The sequence below is a fragment of the Nerophis ophidion genome, linkage group LG05 (assembly GCF_033978795.1).
Source record: "Nerophis ophidion isolate RoL-2023_Sa linkage group LG05, RoL_Noph_v1.0, whole genome shotgun sequence".
In the NCBI taxonomy this organism is placed as follows: Eukaryota; Metazoa; Chordata; class Actinopteri; order Syngnathiformes; family Syngnathidae; genus Nerophis; species Nerophis ophidion.
In genome coordinates, this window is record NC_084615.1 from 39,730,265 (window position 1) to 39,751,342 (window position 21,078).

The window sequence follows — 21,078 nt, forward strand, 5'->3', positions numbered from 1 at the left end:
GATTGGCAACACTAAATTGGCCCTAGTATGTGAATGTGAGTGTGAATGTTGTCTGTCTGTCTGTGTTGGCCCTGCGATGAGGTGGCGACTGGTCCAAGGTGTACTCCGCCTTCCGCCCGATTGTAGCTGAGATAGGCGCCAGCGCCCCCCGCGACCCCAAAAAGGGAATAAGCGGTAGAAAATGGATGGATGTATTACTTAACAACCACTATTCCGCTTTAAATATTTTTGGGGCTTAAATATAGCAATAGTTTGTGTTTTTGCCATAAAAACTAGGTTTTCTTTAATTTACTTGAAATTAATAGACAAACATTAAGATGATAGATTATATTTGTATAAATATTAATATAAATTATTTGTTCATTTACAATTTATGTTATTTATGTTTAAAAACAATATATTATATGACTTATTTCTGAGACCTTTGCAGGTAAAAAAAACAACAACTGTATATTGTATTGGTTTTGAAAATGAAAATTATCAAAATGCCCCCCGCGTGATTTATGTTTCCAGTGTGCGGCCCTCAGCAGAAAAAGTTTGGACACCCTGATTTACAGTAATTCAAGTAGTATTCCCGCAGCGCCACCAGGGGGCGCTCGCCCAAACTGTGATAATGGACTCGGCGAAGGAGGTTTATGAAAAAAATAGGACGATACGAATGGCGACCATGCGCCCATTAAGTCAGTAGTATGGTGTTCATTAAGTTGATATCCAACTTAAAAATCTATAAGTGGAGCTTGAAGAACATGTTTCAGGTATTTGGACGACTGCCTTGTAAGTACAAGTTACCATGAATTGATTAACGTGGACCCTGACTTAAAAAAGTTGAAAAACCTATTCGGGTGTTACCATTTAGTGGTCAATTGTAGGGAATATGTACTGTACTGCAGTGATTTTCAACAAGTGTGCGAAGAGAGATCGTCAGGTGTGCTGTGGGAAATTATGTAATGTCTCCTAATTAACCATTGTCGGGTGCCTGCTGTAATAAAGTGCGGCAGACAATGTATCCATCCATCCATTTTCTACCGCTTATTCCCTTTTGTATCTCAGCTACAATCGGGCGGAAGGCGGGGTACACCCTGGACAAGTCGCCACCTCATCGCAGGGCCAACACAGATAGACAGACAACATTCATACTCACATTCACACACTAGGGCCAATTTAGTGTTGCCAATCAACCTATCCCCAGGTGCATGTCTTCCAAAGGCAGATAATGTAAAACTCTTCTATTTCAGTAGGTGGCAGCAGAGGGCGATAAATACCTGTAAAGACAATCGAGTTAGCTGTGCGTGATGTACGCGCAATACCAATGTGAGCAATTTGCAAAATGCGCAAGTGTATTTTGCAAATTTGTATAATGCGCAATATTTTTGCAAATTGCTTCAAGCTATATATACACTTCCTGACTATATAATACATCGCTAAAGTGCCTCTCTCAGATAACACAACTGCCAGACGTACTGTATTGATGACATGTCTGCAGACATCAAAACTGTTGTTTTGGAAAAGATGCGCATCTGTAAGAAATTTGCCTTGCAAATTGATGAGTCGACGGTTATTAGTGGACATTGTCAGCTCTTGGCCAACGTGTGTTTTGTGGATGGAGAAGCCATTAAAGAAAACTTCCTATTTTGCAAGGCACTGCCAGAAAAATCAACAGGAGAGGAAATATTTCGGGTCACGTCGGAATATTTTGACAAAAGTGGGCTTTCGTGGGAAAACTGCACAGGTGTCTGCACTGATGGAGCCGCAGCCAAGGTCAGGCGCGTCAAAGGCTTCACAAGTAGGGTCAAAGAACGAAACCCGGATGTTATTGTTATGCACTGTACGAAACAGGTCCAGGTTTCACACTAGGTGAGTATAAATACATTTAGAAACTATATTATTAACTATATGTACTGTGTTAGAGTGTCATTTTGTGTGATTTTGGTTGGTGGTGTGCCGCAGGATTTTGTAAATGTAAAAACTGTGCCGCGGCTCAAAAAAGGTTGAAAATCACCGCTGTACTGTGCAATCTATTAGTGATGCATCGGCACATGCGTCAAGCTCATAGAGCAAAACCCCGTGTCGGTGCGCGTACCGTTTTTCGAAAGTCACGTGACCAATCATGAGCTGTTTCGGTCACGTGACCGATACGCGGACTGTCGCACTGACACCTGCGCGCCAGACTGTGTTTATAAGGAAGCGCATCTGTCAACAAAATGCTGCTGCCAACAGAATCGCCGCACTTCTGTCGTTGGTCATTTGTCATTTATCGTCGTCGGTGATCATTTCCGCCGTGTGGGAATATTTTGATCATATATCGGAAAAAAATTTATTTGTGTTCATATCCTTGTCGTTTCATCCTGCTCTCTCAAAGTTTCTACTGGATCTGTTAGTAGGTCTGTAACGGTACGTGTATTTGTGTTGAACCGTTTCGGTAGCTCAGTTGGTAGAGTGGAGGGCTGTAAATGCTCATGCTGAGTTCCTTAAGGCACTGGTTAAAATCCAGCTCGATGGATCATTCATTACGTTTTTACCATGAATTGATTAACGTGGACCCCGACTTAAACAAGTTGAAAAACTTATTCGGGTGTTACTATTTAGTGGTCAATTGTACGGAATATGTACTGTACTGTGCAATCTACTAATACAATTCTCAATCAATCAATCAATCAAAAGTGCGTATTCAGAGCGCATGTAAATAGAAATAAATAAAAAAAATTCCCAGTCCACAAGTATTCTCATTCACAACACGTTCTCTTAGATTTCCATGTTATGATACATCCATCCATCCATCCATCCATCATCTTCCGCTTATCCGAGGTCGGGTCGCGGGGGCAGCAGCCTAAGCAGGGAAGCCCAGACTTCCCTATAACCAGCCACTTCGTCTAGCTCTTCCCGGGGGATCCCGAGGCGTTCCCAGGCCAGCCGGGAGACATAGTCTTTCCAACGTGTCCTGGGTCTTCCCCGTGGCCTCCTACCAGCTGGACGTGCCCTAAACACATCCCTAGGGAGGCGTTCGGGTGGCATCCTGACCAGATGCCCGAACCACCTCATCTAGCTCCTCTCGATGTGGAGGAGCAGCGGCTTTACGTTGAGCTCCTCCCGGATGGCAGAGCTTCTCACCCTATCTCTAAGGGAGAGCCCCGCCACCCGGCGGAGGAAACTCATTTCGGCCGCTTGTACCCGTGATCTTATCCTTTCGGTCATGACCCAAAGCTCATGACCATAGGTGAGGATGGGAACGTAGATCGACCGGTAAATTGAGAGCTTTGCCTTCCGGCTCAGCTCCTTCTTCACCACAACGGATCGATACAACGTCCGCATTACTGAAGACGCCGCACCGATCCGCCTGTCGATCTCTCGATCCACTCTTCCCCCACTCGTGAACAAGACTCCTAGGTACTTGAACTCCTCCACTTGGGGCAGGGTCTCCTCCCCAACCCGGAGATGGCACTCCACCCTTTTCCGGGCGAGAACCATGGACTCGGACTTGGAGGTGCTGATTCTCATTCCGGTCGCTTCACACTCTGCTGCGAACCGATCCAGTGAGAGCTGAAGATCCCGGCCAGATGAAGCCATCAGGACTACATCATCTGCAAAAAGCAGAGACCTAATCCCGTGGCCACCAAACCGGAACCCCTCAACGCCTTGACTGCGCCTAGAAATTCTGTCCATAAAAGTTATGAACAGAATCGGTGACAAAGGACAGCCTTGGCGGAGTCCAACCTTCACTGGAAACGTGTCCGACTTACTGCCAGCAATGCGGACCAAGCTCTGACACTGATCATACAGGGAGCGGACTGCCACAATAAGACATTCCGATACCCCATACTCTCTGAGCACTCCCCACAGGACTTCCCGAGGGACACGGTCGAATGCCTTCTCCAAGTCCACAAAGCACATGTAGACTGGTTGGGCAAACTCCCATGCACCCTCGAGAACCCTGCCGAGAGTATAGAGCTGGTCCACAGTTCCTCGACCAGGACGAAAACCACACTGTTCCTCCTGAATCCGAGGTTCGACTATCCGGCGAAGCCTCCTCTCCAGTACACCTGAATAAACCTTACCGGGAAGGCTGAGGAGTGTGATCCCACGATAGTTGGAACACACCCTCCGGTCCCCCTTCTTAAAGAGAGGGACCACCACCCCGGTCTGCCAATCCAGAGGTACCGCCCCCGATGTCCACGCGATGCTGCAGAGTCTTGTCAACCAAGACAGCCCCACAGCATCCAGAGCCTTAAGGAACTCCGGGCGGATCTCGTCCACCCCCGGGGCCTTGCCGCCGAGGAGCTTTTTAACTACCTCAGTGACCTCAGCCCCAGAAATAGGAGAGTCCACTACAGATTCCCCAGGCACCGCTTCCTCAAAGAAAGACGTGTTGGTGGGATTGAGGAGGTCTTCGAAGTATTCCCTCCACCGATCCACAACATCCGCAGTCGAAGTCAGCAGAACACCATCCGCACCATACACGGTGTTGATAGTGCACTGCTTCCCCTTCCTGAGGCGCCGTATGGTGGTCCAGAATCGCTTCGAAGCCGTCCGGAAGTCGTTTTCCATGGCTTCCCCGAACTCTTCCCATGTACGAGTTTTTGCCTCCGCGACCGCTAAAGCTGCACACCGCTTGGCCCGTCGGTACCCGTCCACTGCCTCCGGAGTCCTATGAGCCAAAAGAACCCGATAGGACTCCTTCTTCAGCTTGACGGCATCCCTCACTGCTGGTGTCCACCAACGGGTTCTGGGATTACCGCCACGACAGGCACCAACAACCTTGCGGCCACAGCTCCAATCAGCCGCCTCGACAATAGAGGTTCGGAACATGGTCCACTCGGACTCAATGTCCCGCACCTCCCTCGTGACATGTTCAAAGTTCTCCCGGAGGTGTGAATTGAAACTCTCTCTGACAGGAGACTCTGCCAGACGTTCCCAGCAGACCCTCACAATGCGCTTGGGCCTGCCAGGTCTGTCCGGCATCCTCCCCCACCATCGCAGCCAACTCACCACCAGGTGGTGATCGGTAGAAAGCTGCGCCCCTCTCTTCACCCGAGTGTCCAAAACATAAGGCCGCAAATCCGATGACACAACTACAAAGTCGATCATGGAACTGCGGCCTAGGGTGTCCTGGTGCCAAGTGCACATATGGACACCCTTATGTTTGAACATGGTGTTTGTTATGGACAAACTGTGACGAGCACAAAAGTCCAATAACAAAACACCACTCGGGTTTAGATCCGGGCGACCATTCTTCCCAATCACGCCTCTCCAGGTTTCACTGTCGTTGCCAACATGAGCGTTGAAGTCTCCCAGTAGGACAAGGGAATCACCCGGAGGAGCACTTTCCAGTACTCCCTCGAGTGTACCCAAAAAGGGTGGGTATTCTGAACTGCTGTTTGGTGCGTAAGCACAAACAACAGTCAGGACCCGTCCCCCCACCCGAAGGCGAAGGGAAGCTACCCTCTCGTCCACTGGGTTGAACTCAAACGTACAGGCTTGGAGCCGGGGGGCAACCAGAATTGCCACCCCAGCCCGTCGCCTCTCACTGCCGGCAACGCCAGAGTGGAAGAGGGTCCAGTCCCTCTCGAGAGAACTGGTTCCAGAGCCCTTGCTGTGCGTCGAGGTGAGTCCGACTATATCCAGCCGGAACTTCTCTACCTCGCGCACTAGCTCAGGCTCCTTCCCCCCCAGTGAGGTGACGTTCCACGTCCCAAGAGCTAGCTTCTGTAGCCGAGGATCGGACCGCCAAGTGCCCTGCCTTCGGCTGCCGCCCAGCTCACAATGCACCCGACCTCTATGGCCCCTCCTATGAGTGGTGAGCCCATTGGAGGGATGACCCACGTTGCCTCTTCGGGCTGTGCCCGGCCGGGCCCCATGGGAACAGGCCCGACCACCAGGCGCTCGCCATCGTGCCCCAACTCCGGGCCTGGCTCCAGAGCGGGGCCCCGGTGACCCACGTCCGGGCGAGGGAAATCTGGGTTCATTTCGTTGTAATTCCATAGAAGTCTTTGAGCTGCTCTTTGTCTGATCACTCACCTAGGACCTGTTTGTCTTGGGAGACCCTACCAGGGGGCATGAAAACCCCCAGACAACATAGCTCCTAGGATCATTGGGACACGCAAACTCCTCTACCACGGTAAGGTAGCAGCTCAGAGAGGAGGTTATGATACATGTTCACATTATATATTGACTGTATCCAAAAAATATATGATGAAAATGAAACATTACGGTTTAAAGTCAAAGTACTAATGATTGTCACACACACGCTAGGTGTCGTGAAATTATTCTCTGCATTTGACCCATCACCCTTGATCACCCTGTGGGAGGTGAGGGGAGCATAGAGCAGCAGCAGTGGCCACGCCCGGGAATCATTTTTGGGGATTTAAACCCCAATTCCAACCCTTGATGCTGAGTGCCAAACAGGGATGTAATGGGTTCTGTTTTTTTAGCCTTTGGTATGACTCGGCCGGGGTTTGAACTCACAAACTACCGATCTCAGGGCGGACACTCTAACCACTAAGCCACTGAATAGGCCACATCACAGTACATATTCTGTGCAATTGACCACTAAATGGTAACACCCGGATACGTTTTCAACTTGTTTAAGTGGGGGTCCACGTTAATCAATTCATGGTAATTGATTACATGATTGCTACAAAGAAACTGATAATTATAGAACGCTTGCATGTTGTTTTTTTAAATTGTATTTTAGTTATGTAATAGAACACATGCATCATGATGATACATGATAATAGTATGATAAATGACAGTTGAATATTTAGAAAATAATGTTGGACCATGATTCTTGTATTGTAGTAATATGGACGGATGAAGGGCTCTTCTAACGCTGACAACAATGACAGTTATTTCATAGATCTGGACATTAAAATAATGTTCCCCCAAATTAGACAAAGTAGTGATTTTAGGTTTGTTTTTCTAACCAGTTGCAGCATATTATTGGACGTCCATTCTGAGCTCCAAATTCTGGGAGGGCCTACTGACATCACCTACAGAAGATCGGAAGCAATTTCATACGAGGTAGTATGCGTTTTGGTAGCATCTTCATCACAAATCATGTTATATTTGAGCAGACTTTGAAGAAATTATCAAAATACCATTGCAAGTAGAAATTCTGATTTAGAACCTGTGGAAAAATATTCTGTACATTACGTGTGGTACAAGTTTTTGCCGCAGACATTTAATATACACACCAGCGTCATGCGTAATTGAGCTTTTTCGCCTATGTGGATGTGGTGTTTTAACCGAGACTTTGCTTCTCCTCTTTGGATTGGAGCAGACACATCATTCACTACATTATTAGTATTCATATCGTAAACACATAAGTGTGGGTCCGCCTCACGCTCGCAGCACAGCACATGAACTCCGCTATGAACACCGGCGCTCAAAAAACACAAAAACTTGAGGTTAGCCTCCAGTATTCTATTTTGCATCCTCTTCTACTGATGTTTTCTTGCTGGAATTGCACCTTGAGTTGAGTTGTGCTTGAGAAAATGCTGAAAGAACATCAATAGGTACGTTATTTGTCTTTAAGAGAAATTCACATTTCCAGCAGCTTTACAAGGGTAGGAACATAAGTGCATGCAAGTTTAAAAAAAAAAAAAAAGAATAAAAAAGTATTAAACATGTCATGATAAGCTTAAAAAAATTCAGCTAGACACTGAAGATTAGGAAACACAGGCCGTCTCCAGAAGGTATTATCATATTTTTTTTTCCTTTTTGTTCATAATGTTAACCATATCATTTTTAAAGTAATCAGGGACCAGGGTGATAAAAACATGCAATTAAAAATAAATTTGCAGGCAGGCACTTTTTAAAATTCCCAGCAATGATGTAATGGACTGTCAAATATGTTGGGTTCTGGTCAGCGCCAAGTAAGTGACTTGACTTAATTGTGCGACTATGATCTTCCTCACTTCGGCATACATTTTTAGCAGCATTTCTCATGCAAAATATGCCCGGCACGGCAACTTGAGAGCTGTTTGGATTTGGGCTTACATGTAAACGACTCAAATGAATGTTTTATCCAGACATTTGGAGATTTGTTCAAAAGGGCCAAGTAGACGCATTGTGGGTTTCCTGGACGTCGTCTACATCGCTAAAAGAAAAAACTAAGGAATCCATCTTCCGCTAGTTTTTTTAAATATATAAATCGCCCGCTTGAATATTTCCTCTTCTCTTCTCCGACTCTCTCGTCATCATTTGGGATGTCTGTTGTGATTTCCCTTCTTGGTTCCATGACCTGCCCTATCTTGCCTCTGATTGGCCTGTCCCTAATGTTTTGCTCTAATCTTAACCAATCGTGACTCATCATAGTAAACAACCAACCGCCTTAACAAGAAAGCGCTGCGCGAAACCCTGGTAAAATTCCACTCTCCTGAACGCTATAGGTTCGTATAGCTAATTGCTTTTCAACAATATGGTTGCAAAGCTATATTGGAAAAATTAAAAAATAAATACTTTCTGCCACTTAAAAATAGTCTTGTTTTTGTCAAATATTAGTTTTTGCAATCAGCAGCGTGCGCTCTGACAAAACAACACAGTCAGCGTACACTCTACAACTCTGTTGCCCTCTGTGTTTTAAAATTTTGATTTCTATTTACTGTTTTAATTGGTTTCACCCTTAAAATCGTTTTTAATCATATTTATTTTATATTGTTTTTATATTGTTTTTATATGTATTTATTCACACCAAGAGTGTCTGTGACAATCATTGGTACTTTAACTTTAACTTTATTATTATTTATTTTTATTTTTTGTTTTTATTCAGTCATTGGTGGAGCTCAGGATAGTATTTGAATGTTGTTTTTAATATTGTTGTGCAGCACTTTGGAAACATTTTGTTGTTTAAATGTGCTACATAAATAAAGTGGATTGGATACAACTCAAACATGCAAGATGACAGGACGGTACAATGGAAACGGTAAACATTGTGAAACAAAAATCTATCATTTCAATACGGGTTCCATTGGCACTCATCGAGGGTGGACGCTCCCCTTTCCTTTCCCTTATCTCCTGCTTGCTTCTTTGTCTTGTCTTAACTTTTATGTTGCCTCTTTTTGCACTACTCTCCAAATCGAAACATTGGAACTGTTTAACTGGCCTCAACGAAATTGACAAAATCTTGAGTTTGGGGGATCCTGCTTGTCGTGACAGAGCGGTTGTTTCTGGACACGCGGCGGACTCTTGGGAGAAGGAGTAGTGCCGCGTTTCTGGCGACCCTTCAGTCGAGGATGTGAAGATATCTGCCTATTCGGAATTATGACAACAGGACATCTGCTGATTGGAGTAAGCATTGCTCTGGTTTGTCGACAAATTAGAAGTTGCTGGCAGTCTTTAAAGAACCCCAAAGCTGCCATTAATGATTGGAGGATGCGGAAAGAACTGTGGACACTCATGTGATTTTGGATCACATCGGACTGTCTGTACTGCTGCATCTTGAGGACCAGTAACAGACAATTTGGAGTGAAAAGCAAATTTTATTTTCACTTGTTTACAAAACAATCTAACTTGGATTGTTTCCCTGGCTACGAGACTCTCCTGAAGGACAGTGCGGCAAACACGCAACAAACTCCCTTCTTGTCTCTAATGGACACACACCTGTTGTTGACTTTGGACTTATCGGCTGCACGACATCAAGGCCGCGGAACAGAGACACGCGGCAGGCTTACTACACACACACACACACACACACACACACATTCACAAAAATATACGCCAAACGCACATACCCCACCCCCAAATCCAATGCCCTCGAGGCAAATCCCATCCTTCCATCACCCAGGAGCCCAGTCTAGATTGTATTTTTTTACTCATCCTTCCCCAGCGTTTACCTTTTTCCCATCTTTTACTGGGCACCTTTTAGCGACCTATCAGCATTCCTGTTCTGTAACCCTGTACACTGTGTTTGTCTAATCTTGAACGGGTTTGTGCTGAAAACAAAATTGTGTTGTACTTGTGCAATGACAATAAAGACCTATCCTATATTATCCTATCCTATCCTATTGTAGTTAGTGTGATACATGTCAGCTGGTTTGGCTGTGCGATAGTAAGTCTTGGAAAACTAACTTTCTGATGCGCTGGATAATCACTTGAGAGCCTTTGGCTTTGAGCTCACTGGCTAGTGCTGCTTGACTTAACTTGCAAGTAAGGGGCCTTTGTGGTTGCCGGTTTGAGCTTGCGTGGCTGGACTGCGCAGCACGACAACTGTTACACTCGGAGGCGACTTGCTGCTTGAAGGACATTGATATCACAATATTACAATTAGTTTAAAAACAAAAATATTTCCCCTTTGTAGCAGATAATATAACAACCCTCTATTAAGATTCCAGTAAAAAAGGTTTTACAGTTTTTCCGTAATCCTGCTAACTAGCCAACTAACGTCGTGACAATATGTCTCGTAATAAAGGCAAAAACCAACAAATAAACATGCAAACCTTTGGCAAGAAGTGAAGGTTGAGGTTGTCCCGTTCTTCCTGTAACTTTGCCAGGAGCTCCAACTAATGAATCGTTAGCCGGTTTCACGTTAGCGCTAAAGTGGCGCGTCGGTGATGCGCCCGCTAAAGGACGTAATTGAGGCCTACGGACAGCCTGAGCGTGACACGGAGGAGCACCTGTTCCTAGATGGCACCCTGCCACCGCTCCTGGTTTGCCTGCTGTGGAGGATATTCATGGGCTGATGAGGAATTAGGAAGTCATTAGGCAGCACAAATAGCGCCACGGCGAGCCACTCCATACAACCTGTGTTTTCATTTCTGCACTCGGGAGGCGTGCTGGGCTAATTGTCCACCTTATTTACAACCGAACATCACCTGAATCATGATTGGCCCTTAAAAGGACTTAGGCTGGACCTCACTGTGGATTTGTCCAAATTCATGTTCATTTCCCTTATCAGGACCACTGCATTCCCCCAAATAGAAATGATTATTAATACAGGCGTTGAGTATAAGCCAAAGCACAGTAACTCATAACTTCAGAAAACAATTAACCAATCAGAAGAAAGTCCTTAATGGAAAATGCACTATAATGGCAACCGCGGGATAAAATGGATCAATATGTATCATAGTGAAGTAAATTCAGCTTGCTAATACACATGGCGGTGAGGGGCGTGGCTCGGTGCGTGGTCAATATGATGTCGTCATATATATGACGCCATGATTAATTTATTAGGCAAAGATGCATATATTGTCTTTAAAAAAGGCTAAACAAATGTTTTGTATATGTGTGTGTATATGTATATATACAGTCGTGGTCAAAAATTTACATACACTTATAAAGAACTTAATGTCATGGGTTTCTTGAGTTTTAAATATTTTTTTGGTGATAGAGTGATTGGAGCACATACTTGTTAATATTTGGTTACATGTCCCTTGGCAAGTTTGACAGAATTGGTGCAGTTCAGCTAAATTTGTTGGTTTTCTGACATGGAATTTTTCTTCAACATTGTCCACATACTCTCAATGTTTTTTTTTTAAAATCAGGACTTTAGGAAGGCAATTCAAAAACCTTAATTCTAGCCCGATTTAGCCATTCCTTTACCATTTCTGACGTGTGTTTGGGGTCATTGTCCTGTTAGAACAGCAAGACCCAACCTCTGGGCTGATGATTTTAGGTTGTCCTGAAGAATTTGGAGGTAATCCTCCTTTTTCGTTGCCCCATTTAAAGCATCAGATCCATTGGCAGCAAAATAGGCCTATTGAATAATACTACCACCGCCATGCTTGACGGCAGGATTGGTGTTCATGGGATTAAAGACCTCACCCTTTCTCCTCCAAAAAAATTGCTAATTTTTTTTTTAATCTGACCACATAACTTTCCTCCAGAAAGTCTTTTCTTTGTCAAAAACAAAAACAAACAAAAACGTGTGTGTGTGTGTTCATACTACATAATGTATATAAACAAATTATTTGTTAGTTTTAACATACATCTGTTTTATATATTTTTGCTTTATTTTTCAATTGTTGCTGCTTATTGTAAAATGCAACACAAGCTGTATGAAATAACTTGAGGTTGTTTATCGAAGTCAATGTAAAACTAAACACAGACATGAAAGTACATCAACATGCACATTAAGTACATGCATATGTATGAATAATGTTAAATTAATATTACAATCGGAATAAATTCAAAAAAGCAATGTAATTGTACAGGTTGAAGGTTGGCTCTTTTGCCGCAAGCTTAATGCTAACGTACAATGGACCAGCTCATTAACAATCTAAGTAAAATTAGCAGGGCCAATCGCAGGTCACATATAGACAAATAATCATTCACACTCATAGTTATACCAATAAACAATGTACAATCTCCAATGAACCTACTGTAACATGGATGTTTTTGAAGTGAGGGAGGAAGTCTGAAAACCCACAGACGCACACAAGAAGAACATTCAAACTCCACACAGATGTCCAAATGGAGATTCGAAGACGCACTGATGTAAAGTTAGACATTGCTGCCAATAGTAATTCCAAGATATGCATAAATTAACTTGAAATACCTATCAATTGAACACTTTTACTCTCCTTACTTTTGTAGAGAGCCAACCCCATTACAGGGTTTATGAGGTATGGGATGAGTGGTTATTTTATACAGGCGATTCAGATGCACCTTTTTCAAAATAAAGCATAGAGGAAAATCTTTATCATATTTGAAATGTTTTTCAAACTAATTATGGCCAACTGTGTGTAAATAGACTACAGTATAAACAGTGTATCCATTGATACAATATATTACTTAAATTATTATAATGGATATAATTTATGTAAAAAAAAAAAAAAAAGTTGTAAATTACATGTATGTAAGGGAAACCCTAACACTTACTCCTTGATATGACACTCATGTACAAAGTTTACTGAACAAAAAACAAAAAAAATATCTTAACAATTATTGCCAGGTTCGGAATACCTTCTCCATTTTCACCTGTTTTCCCATAATGTCTGACCTTCTGTAAAGTGTGACTTTACCAGTATTGTTCGTGTCTGCTCTCACTGGAACGCTGACTGATGGGATGTTTATATATTTCTGGTCATCGAAAGTCTTACTCATAATCCTCACGCAGGTGAAAACAAAAAAAAGATGTCGCAATCTAGCATCTTTTCAGGTCTTTCTCGCCATCTCCGGGTCTAATTTGAATGTCAAAGTTGACCAACTTATCGTTTTGTGGCCACAGCTTTCTACTATCCAGGTGAGAAGCATGATTTCCAATTGAGCACAAACTTTCACCAGCTCAGAGGTGATGCAGAAGCTCCTTGACTCATTAGATGCATGATAGTTAGCTCTCTGTGATCACGGCACTGCTTAAAACAGTTTGTCAGCACCAGTGCTTATAATGCCAATATCTCTAATAACTTGATGAATATTCCAGTCGTGTAAATGGAGAACTGTTTGCTATTTTTTAATGTTGTTTGGAGGGCTTATGGGCCAAAGTGTGTACTCCCATTAGCTGCATTGTAAGCCACCTCGTACTTGCCATATTTTATGAAAGAAAAATATGTGTTCTTGTTTTACATTGGGATTGTGAATGATAGGCAAAAGTCTAAAAAAAAAGTGCAGTTCTTCTTTTAAGAGCCGTAAGCAAAATTACATTTATAAACTACATTTTGGCACTGTAAGATACTGTACATGGAGCCTGTTATCTGAAACTGTTGTATCATGCTCTTCAGTTCATCTGTCGTGTTTAACGCCTGACCAAAGAATACATATTTCAATCCAAAACAACCTTCTGATGTGTTCACATTTCACTTGTAATGTAATATTGTAACATCTTAACGTATAAACATAATAAAAATAGTGTTTTGATTTTTATTGTAATATATCGACTAAGGAAAAAAAAAAGTGATATCATTTTATATATTGCCCAGCTCTACTGTAAATACACAAAAATATTTTTCTACCGTACAGTTGGCCAGGTTAGTCGGTTAATTTTTGAAAGAAGCCCAGACGCTCCGATATTAAATATTGTGTGACGTTAAAACACTGTTTATTTTAATTGAATCTAAACTAAATTGTCAATAGATTTATAACGACAATTTAAAATCGTTAAATCATTTGTGATTTAATGAAATATATTTTTAAACAGTAACCACCCTTATTGACAAACCGTGTTATTGTTTGATCTTTGTTTGCAGGTAGACACAAGGAAATGACTCTCTTTGTTAGACGGCTAACTACCTGAGACTGAGTCAACAGCGCCTCTGCTGATCACAGGCAAGAACTACTACCTCATTTTTCCAGAATTGTTAGATAAAAAAATTTACATTTATTGATGTACGTGTGTTAGGGATGCACGATTTTGAGGAAAAAATCAAATTGCAATATTTCTCTCTGATTGCGATTTGTTTAGCGATTTTTATATTTTATACATATACATGCATAAAACTGAGAAAATGAGTGAAGGAAGACATGTTACTTTTAGACTGTCAATCACCATATTTTTGTCTCAAGCTGACGCACTGTAGAACAATATACAATAATTTACTTTAAACCAAGTATTTGGCTTAATGCAGACAGACTAAGAGCTTTTGCTTACATCACGCTCTTAAACTGAATAAATAACCGACCGTGTTTATAATGTAATCATAATTTTTTGGTTGTGGTTTGTTGTCATGGTTTAAGTTTATGTTGAACATGTATACGGATACATCATATAATCCACATATTTTTGTTTCTCTTTACTTTTTCAAAAAGGAGGTTGGAAGAAGCAAAGATTATTTAATCCTACCCATTTTCCAATTCGGAGCAATTACTAACACACTGGTTCACTTCCTGTTCTTATTGTGTAACACAATTTACATCAATGAAATAATGCAATTAGCCATTTAAAAGAATATAAACCTTTATTTCTCACTATTGTAAAATTGTCCAGCATTGTATTGCAGTTGGGGCAGCCCGGTGGAACAAGGGTTAGTGCATGTGCCTCACAATACCAAGGTCCTGAGTAGTCCTGAATATAATCTTCTGTGTGCGGGATCTTTCTGTGTGGAGTTTGCATGTTCTCCCCGTGACTGCGTGGGTTCCCTCCGGGTACTCCAGCTTCCTCCCACCTCCAAAGACATGCACCTGGGGATAGGTTGATTGGCAACACTAAATTGGCCCTCGTGTGTGAATGTGAGTGTGAATGTTGTCTGTCTATCTGTGTTGGCCCTGTGATGAGGTAGAGACTTGTCCAAGGTGTACCCCGCCTACCGCCCGAATGCAGCTGAGATAGGCTCCAGCACCCCCCGTTTGATCCCAAAAAAAGGACAAGTGGTAGAAAATGGATGGATGGATGGATGTATTTTAGTTGGAAGGCAAATAACTGTTATCCTTAAAAAAATAGATAAAAAACGATAATTGGACTTTCATTTCTGTAAGCAAAAATGTAACTTAAATATTGAACACATTACAGTGCATTTTTTTCCCAGTTGTCTTTTTATTTTTTGCCATCACGCGATCACAGCATTGATTGATTGATTGATTGAAGCTTTTATTAGTAGATTGCACAGTACAGTACATATTCCGTACAATTGACCACTAAATGGTAACACCCGAATAAGTTTTTCAACTTGTTTAAGTCGGGGTTCACGTTAATCAATTCATTCTTGCTCGCTTGTTTGTGTTTACATGAAATACTAACACAACGGGACATTTGGATTTGTAATCATATTTTTGGTGAGTCCTGAGGCTCTCTGTCTGTGTGTCCTGTCTGTGCGGTCTGGCTGAGAGACAATAGACACAGAGACAAAGAATGTGAATGACTGAAAAGAGGGCTCACTGCCTTCAGTTCATTCTACTGTTGAATAAACGCGCTCAGGTGTTGAGAGCAATGCACAGAGTAAAACTTATTTTTCCCTGTTTGAAATGAGGAGGAGGCTCAACAATTCTGATTGGCAAACACGTCTACCACTCAAATGCCAGTGACCACGAAGGAAAATAATAGAAACCCCAGTCTCTTGCGGTTATTTATCGCACTAAATAAAACCTCAATGTTGACTAATTGTGCAGCCATATAGTGTGCAGCTCGTTTTTGTTATTGGCCCTTGAAATGATTCTACAAATCAAATTACTACAATATTAATAAGATATTTTATATACAGTAATATCTCAACTTACAAGCCTACCATATTTTTTGGACTATAAGGCCCACTTAAAATCCTTTCATTTTCTCAAAAATCTATAGGGCGCCTTATAACCCAGTGCACCTAATGTACGGCATAATTCTGGTTGTGCTTACCGACCTTGATGTCATTTTATTTGGTATCAAGTGTGAAGAGTGGATGGCAGTCATACATAAGACGTGTAGACTGCAATATGATGGCAGTAAACCACACCAAAACTTTAAATGTTCCATTGAGAATAAAGAACATTACACATGGCGCATTGCTTGATGGATTGTCGGCGCATTAAACATACAAGTATTATTATGGTGCATGTATAAGGACCGCAAAATGGCACCTATTAGCATATTACCTAAAATTTTGTTTAGCAATATTATGCAAAACCAACTTTTTTTCTTACTGTCTGGTACCTGCTGATCTGTATTTAGAATCTGCACAAGTCCTGAAAATGTGCAATTGGAGTCTGTCCCGACAACGTAGTCATGAGCTTCTTCTTTTTCTCTACCTTCTCATGTGGCGTTCAAATTCCGCTGTTGCCATTTGAAGTCTAAAGTAGCGTAACATTTTTACTTAGATCTGTCAGTAGACTAGCTATCAAAGCACTAAAATCTATAGTGGGTTTACATAATTCACCTACGGAACTTTAGTTACTAGAGGGTTCCGGTCGGACAGTTTTCCACTGGACACCATTCCGGCGTTGATGTGGCATTATTGAGCCACGGTTGAGAAGATGCTGCTCCGTTATTGATTTAAGTAAAGTCTGAATGTCATTAAAACAGTTAGCTCCTTCTTTTGACACCATTTTCACTCCAGTGCTTGCACGCTACACTGTTACAACAAAAATGACGGAGAGAAGACACTGTCGAAGGTGAGCCACGTCGGTAAGACCGCCCACAAAACAGCGCATCCTGAAGAGACGCTCAGAAAGCTACTTGAAAATGGTCTGTAAAATATGATCTATGCAACACTTTCACCAAAGAACCACCATCACATGGTATGTGGACCACAAGATGGTGTTGTACATTTAGAAAAAAAAAAAAAAAAACCTTTTATTGCGCCTTTTATTCCGATGCGCCCTATGGTCCGAAAAATACGGTAATTGGTTCTTGACAGAGCTTGTCACTCAGAAGACATGTAACATGCCTTTTTCAAAAGAACAACACATTTTTAGATAACTGGCACAAAAGTTGACTCCGACCTCGGTATGGTGCAGTGTTAGGCTTCAACTACATCGCCAACTCGGCTGCATGGTCGATCATCCATCCATCTTCTTCCGCTTATCCGAGGTCGGATCGCGGGGGCAGCAGCCTAAGCAGGGAAGCCCAGACTTCCCTCTCCCCAGCCACTTCGTCCAGCTCTTCCCGGGGAATCCCGAGGCGTTCCCAGGCCCGCCGGGAGACGAAGTCTTCCCAACGTGTCCTGGGTCTCTCCCGTGGCCTCCTACCGGTTGGACGTGCCATAAAGACCTCCCTAGGGAGGCGTTCGGGTGGCATCCTAACCACATTGGCCCGAGCCACCTCATCTGGCTATTCAATGTAAAGGAGCAGTGGCTTTACTTTGAGCTCCTCTCAGATGGCAGAGCTTCTCACCCTATCTCTAAGGGAGAGCCCCGCCACCCGGCGGAGGAAACTCATTTCGGCCGCTTGTACCCGTGATCTTATCCTTTCGGTCATGACCCAAAGCTCATGACCATAGGTGAGGATGGGAACGTAGATCGACCGGTAAATTGAGAGCTTTGCCTTCCGGCTCAGCTCCTTCTTCACCACAACGGATCGGTACAACATCTGCATTACTAAAGACGCCGCACCGATCCGCCTGTCGATCTCACGATCCACTCTTCCCCCACTCGTGAACAAGACTCCTAGGTACTTGAACTCTTCCTCTTGGGGCATGGTCTCCTCCCCAACCCGGATGTGCTGATTCTCATTCCGGTCGTTTCACACTCTGCTGCGAACCGATCCAGTGAGAGCTAAAGATCCCAGCCAGATGAAGCCATCAGGACCACATCATCTGCAAAAAGCAGACCTAATCCCACGGCCACCAAACCGGAACCCCTCAACGCCTTGACTACGCCTAGAAATTCTGTCCATATAAGTTATGAACAGAATCGGTGACAAAGGGCAGCCTTGGCGGAGTCCAACCCTCACTGGAAATGTGTCCGATTTACTGCCGGCAATGCGGACCAAGCTCTGACACTGATCGTACAGGGAGCGGACCGCCACAATAAGACAGTCCGATACTCCATACTCTCTGAGCACTCTCCACAGGACTTCCCAAGGGACACGGTCGAATGCCTTCTCGAAGTCCACAAAGCACATGTAGACTGGTTGGGCAAACTCCCATGCACCCTCAAGAACCCTGCCGAGAGTATAGAGCTGGTCCACAGTTCCACGACCAGGATGAAAACCCCACTGTTCCTCCTGAATCCAAAGTTTGACTATCCGGCGTAGCCTCCTCTCCAGTATACCTGAATAAACCTTACCGGGGAGGCTGAGGAGTGTGATCCCACGATAGTTGGAACACACCCTCCGGTACCCCTTCTTAAAGAGAGGGACCACCACTCCCGTCTGCCAATCCAGAGGTACCGCCCCCGATGTCCACGCGATGCTGTAGTCTTGTCAACCAAGACAGCCCCATAGCATCCAGAGCCTTAAGGAACTCCGGGCGGATCTCATCCACCTCTGGGGCCTTGCTAGCGAGGAGCTTTTTAAATACCTCAGCAACCTCAGCCCCAGAAATAGGAGAGTCCACCACAGATTCCCCAGGCATTGCTTCCTCATAGGAAGACGTGTAGGTGGGATTGAGGAGGTCTTCGAAGTATTCCTTCAACCTATCCACAACATCCGCAGTTGAGGTCAGCAGATCACCATCCGCACCATACACTGTGTTGACAGTGTACTGCTTCCCCTTCCTGAGGTGGCGGGTGGTGGTCCAGAATCGCTTCGAAGCCGTCCGGAAGACGTTTTCCATGGGTTCCCCGAACTCATCCCATGTCCGAGTTTTTGCCTCCGCGACCGCTTAAGCTGCACACTGCTTGGCCCGTCGGTACCTGTCCACTGCCTCCGAAATTCTATGAGCCAAAAGAATGCAATAGGACTTCCTCTTCAGCTTGACGACATCCCTCACCCCTGATGTCCACCAACAGGTTCTAGGATTACCGCCCCGACAGGCACCAACTACCTTGCGGCCACAGCTCCAATCGGCCGCCTCGACAATAGAGGTGCGGAACATGGTCCACTCGGACTCATTGTCCAGCACCTCCCTCGTGACATGTTCAAAGTTCTTCCGGAGGGGGGAATTGAAACTCTCTCTGACAGGAGACTCTGCCAGACGTTCCCAGCAGACCCTCACAATGCGTTTGCGCCTGCCAGGTCTGTCCGGCATCCTTCCCCACCATCGCAGCCAACTCACCACCAGGTGGTGATCGGTAGAAAGCTCCGCCCTTCTCTGCACCCTAGTGTCCAAAACATGAGGCCGTAAATCTGATGACACAACTACAAAGTCGATCATGGAACTGCGGCCTAGGGTGTCCTGATGCCAAGTGCACATATGGACACCCTTATGTTTGAACATGGTGTTTGTTATGGACAAACTGTGACGAGCACAAAAGTCCAATAACAAAACACCACTCGGGTTCAGATCCGGGCAGCCATTCTTCCCAATCACGCCTCTCCAGGTTTCACTGTCGTTGCCAACATGAGCATTGAAGTTCCCCAGCAGAACAAGGGAATCACCCGGGGGAGCACTTTCCAGTACTCTCTCGAGTGTACCCAAAAATGGTGGGTACTCTGAACTGTTTTTTGGTCCATAAGCACAAACAACAGTCAGGACCCGTCTCCCCACTCGAAGGCGGAGGGAGGCTACCCTTTCGTCCACCGGGTTGAACTCCAACGTGCAGGCTTTGAGCCGGGGGGCAACAAGAATTGCCACCCCAGCCCGTCGCCTCTCACTGCCGGCAACGCCAGAGTGGAAGAGAGTCCAGCTCCTCTCAAGAGAAGTCGTTCCAGAGCCCTTGCTGTGCGTCGAAGTGAGTCCGACTACATCCAGCCGGAATTTCTCTTCTTCGCGCACTAGCTCAGGCTCCTTACCCCCCTGTGAGGTGATGTTCCATGTCCCAAGAGCTAGCTTCTGTAGCCGAGGATCGGACCGCCAAGTGCCCTGCCTTCGGCTGCTGCCCAGCTCGCAATGCACCCGACCTCTATGGCCCCTGCTATGGGTGACCCACGTTGCCTCTTCGGGCTGTGCCCAGCCGGACCCCATGGGAACAGGCCCGGCTACCAGGCGCTCGCCATCTTGCCCCATCTCCGGGCATGGTTCCAGAGGGGGGCTCCAGTGACCCGCATCCGGGCGAGGAAAATCTGAGTCCTTTGTTCGTGTTCATCATAGAGGTCTTCGAGCTTCTCTTTGTCTGGTCCCTCACCTAGGACCAGTTTGCCTTGGGAGACCCTACCAGGGAGCTTAAAGCCCCTGGACAACATAGCTCTTAGGATCATTGGGACAAGCAAACTCCTCTACCACGGTAAGGTGGCAGCTCAGAGAGGAGGTGGTCGATCATGTTTTGATTAATTGATTGAAACTTTTGTTAGTAGATTTCACAGTACAGTACATATTCCGTACAATTGACCACTAAATGGTAACACCCGAATAAGTTTTTCAACTTGTTTAAGTCGGGGTCCACGTTAATCAATTCATGGGAAAATCATCATGTTGATGATTTATTTCTTCACATCAACGAATATCCACTTAGCACTGTTCTTCACACGCAATTTTTTCCTTTCAATGGTTAGAAAAACAAATTTATGTCGATCTCCAGCTACAAGCTAATACTAGCGAGCGAGTAAGACCCAAACTAGCAATAGGGAGGCTCGTAACGGAAATGTATGCTCACAACTTAAATTATAACAATAAGCCGAGCCACTGCTCGTGTCTCAAAGTTGTGTACTAGTCAGTGGAGAAACGTGTGTATTTGTGGACTCAACCTGAGCTAATCCGC

General features: G+C 44.3%; 1 long non-coding RNA gene across 4 annotated transcripts in view; it reads left to right on the forward strand.

Moving 5' to 3' along the window:
* The first annotated feature begins 616 nt into the window (after window positions 1-616).
* LOC133552365 (uncharacterized) overlaps window positions 617-21,078 on the forward strand; it is a 132,083-nt gene continuing 111,621 nt past the window's right edge. The window contains exons 1-3 of one of the 4 annotated variants that reach the window (XR_009806684.1): window positions 617-755; window positions 6,921-7,014; window positions 14,118-14,280. This is a non-coding gene — a long non-coding RNA (uncharacterized LOC133552365). Of the gene's footprint in view, window positions 775-6,920; window positions 7,015-14,117; window positions 14,281-21,078 lie in introns of those variants that run through there. The other 3 variants (XR_009806687.1, XR_009806686.1, XR_009806685.1) reach the window with 3 other exon arrangements.